The sequence below is a fragment of the Coenobita brevimanus genome, chromosome 60, assembly GCF_032717465.1.
Source record: "Coenobita brevimanus isolate Jiangsu-jjx chromosome 60, ASM3271746v2, whole genome shotgun sequence".
Classification (NCBI taxonomy): domain Eukaryota; kingdom Metazoa; phylum Arthropoda; class Malacostraca; order Decapoda; family Coenobitidae; genus Coenobita; species Coenobita brevimanus.
The window spans coordinates 41,468,446-41,471,871 of record NC_137013.1 but is presented as its reverse complement, the minus strand read 5'-3'; positions in this window follow the sequence as shown (position 1 = coordinate 41,471,871).

The following is a 3,426-nucleotide window of genomic DNA, read 5'->3' as shown; positions in this document are numbered from 1 at the left end:
TCTTCTCCCATCTCCTCTTCCAATCCTCTGCTTCCTTTCCCTTCCTCCAGTTTCTCTTTTCCCTTCCCCTCCTCCAGTTTCTCTGTTCCCTTCCCCTCCTCCAGTTTCTCTTCTCGCATCCCCTGCTCCAGTTCCTTTTCTCCCTTCCCCTCCTCCACTTCCTCTTCTCCCTTTCCCTCCTCCACTTCATCTTCTCTCTTTCCCTCCTCCACTTCCTCTTCTCCCTTTCCCTCCTCCACTTCATCTTCTCTCTTTCCCTCCTCCACTTCCTCTTCTCCCTTTCCCTCCTCCACTTCCTCTTCTTCCTTTCCCTCCTCCACTTCCTCTTCTTCCTTTCCCTCCTCCACTTCCTCTTCTCCCTTTCCCTCCTCCACTTCCTCTTCTCCCTTTCCCTCCTCCACTAACTCTTCTCCCTTTCCCTCCCCCAACTCAAATACTCTCTGTCCACCTCCTGCTCCCCACCCTCCCTAACTTCCCTACCCAAACCCAACTTCGCTCTCTCTCCTCCTGCTCTTCCCCTCACTCCCACCCCCGACTCCCCTTCCCCCTCCCACAGTCCCCCGGCCCACGTCACAGTGTTGCCACCTCGACGGTTACCCCAGAGTCGCGTGCTTCGGAGCCTCATAAGAACACATGAAAAAAAATAATTTCAAGTGGCTGGTTAGCTCATGGTAGGATTAAACCAGGAGAATTAAGACAAGGATAGCAAAGATTTAGGTTGTGTGATCTTGATCGTGGAAGAGTTCTGCATGTTTAGCGAATGAATGAAGTATGGCATGAATATATTGGCAGGCAAGGGTTAGTCCATTCTAAAAGATTCTTCAACATTTCAAAACTTTCGGCAGAAATTGATAGCAGAAAGTGAGAAGGAACGCGTTGCAGTTTCTAGGTGGGAGAAATGACGCGGGAATTTCGCAGATAAGGACAAAAGGAAAAGTACCTGTAAGGCAGTACACGCACTTGAGCCTGGAACATCGTAGAAGCTCACCGTTCTGTCATTTAGGGGGAAAATTAGTTTGAGCTTTCATGAAGTTTTTCCCACCTGAATGTATGAAATCTTGAGACGCGAGTCTGGGGAAGAGATTCAGTTTCCTCCAGTAACTATGACTTGTTTTTGTAGGAAGGGTATGGAGGGTGTAAGGTGACATGCGCAGGTGTGTGGCATGTAAGGGGACTTCTGGGCCTTAGTGAACGGATAGTTGAGAGAGAGAGAGAGAGAGAGAGAGAGAGAGAGAGGTTGCTTCCAGAAAAGATGGATTTCATAGGTACGGAAGATTATCGTACGTCGTTTTCAGGAGGAAGAATAGGAAAAGAGAGTGCAGAATTTTCCCATCTCTTGTTGCGGGAACGGCTTAGTCTGTCATGTCAATATCTATACTTCATTCAGTCTTACTCCCACTGGCACACCGACGCCCACACCTGCAGACTGAATCATCCCCGCAACACACAAGATACTGCCATGTGTTTGGAATGGAGCGCTATTTACGGGTCGCTCCTATATAATTTTATCGACTGCACGACGGCAGCACTCGGAGCAGGGGAGCTTGGGGGTGGGAGAGGGGGGTACAGACGGGGGAGGGACCCTGTGTGAGGCTTGTGGGCTGTCTTTGGCTTCCTGAGAGCGGCGGTGGTGCATTTATAAGCATATTCGGCACGCAACAGTTTAGTACTTGGTTCCATTCCCGGGCCATCACGAATTTGAGTACCTAGTTTCATTCCCCATCACGAATTTGAGGAAGGCATTCTCTCTTCAAGTCTATTTGTCCCTAGAACTGAAGTAGGGACTTAGAATGTAAATTAGACGGTTGCTTGTAATTTGGGCGAAGATTTGGGATAGGGAAAAAGTAAATGGCTGCCTTAAAGACCCTCAATGCACTGAGTATTCATGAAGCTTTCTTTGACGTCACCACTGAATTCCTGCATAACAAATACTTATAAAATGCATACATGATTGATTTCTGTCATGAATAATACTAAACAGTGTTCAAATTTTGTAACAACAAACATATCAATTTACAGACTAATCTGAAAATAATGAATGTACTGGACAGGCGAAGTGGAATAAATACTTTGATGGACTGTTTGAAGTAAGATTGTAATAGTATTTAGAAAAGTCAAGATAATCTGCCATAACCTACTTCAACCTGGCCGTAAACACTGGTAGGCCTAACTCTTAGGCTGATTACTTGATGCTAGATCGACATGATCAGTTGATTTTGGCGTTAGACATGTATTCAATGACGCCTTTTTTCCCCTCTAACTCTAGCTGTCCTAAACTTTGGAAGGATTTCGAACTGAAAGGTTTGATACAACCATCGCTTACCCCTTCGCTAAGAGAGGGCTCCCGTAACTTTAAATCGTCTGGAGGATTGAAGGGGTTAATTTTTCGCCATTACCAACTTAGCTTGTGAAGGGGTTTTGATGGAATTCGTTTTTAACTTTATCAGGGAAAAGAGGTTGAGATGAGTTCGTTTCTAACCTTAAGGGGGAGACGAGGTCGAGACAGTGATGATGATGATGATGATGATGATGGTGGTGGTTGTGATTTGTTTTTCTGCCCTTTCACTCCCAGACGGCCGTCCAAGCCTAAGCTTAATAAAAATCTTCAGGAGAGTGAAAGAATAAACGGCATTATACTAACGGGGCTAATTTTCAGTTCGATTTTTCGTTGACTCCAAGCGATTTTATTTCGATTTCTAATAATGATGGGATTATTGATGATTATACCGGTATCTAACTCCACCAGGGCGAAAAGTCTCTTCAGATTTTATCAAAATTGCTCTCTAGACCCAACCTCACCCCAACCTAGATGAAAAAAGAGGCTGGGATGATGATGATGAGGAGGAGAAAGAGGAATATAATAAAATGGGACGTCATCGCGGTGTAGGGCTAGGATGCCACAAGTACGATGTACAAATGTGGTCAGATTTTAAAATAATCCACAGTTATTATGAAAAGTTAAATTTAATTCTTATTTGCATCAGGGCCGGATCTACCGGTACCATAGTACTTCAGAAAAGGGTGTCTGGTTCCAAGCACAGTACCACTGAATGGACTTAATCCAATAACATGCTGTCTGTTTTACTTATTTTGATTTAAGGAATACATTAGGCAGAACAATGCTAGTACAGGATGAGAATCATCGCATATAACACTTCTTATATTAATCATTGGTCTGCCGAAAATGGGGGGCGTACGCCCCCACGACCCCCCCCCCCAAATTCCGGCCAGTGGATGTGCATAGTACCATGATTGACCAGGCCATTTGTATATAGCCAGTCAATATAGCACATCATTAATTTTCGAAGAAAAAAAATGACAGGCATAGAAAACGTGATGTTGGTAAATTAGACAACCTCTGAGGTGCGACCAATAGGTGGTGCTGAGTGAGTCACGTGACTCTTACCCATAAGCCCAGTGTGAGTC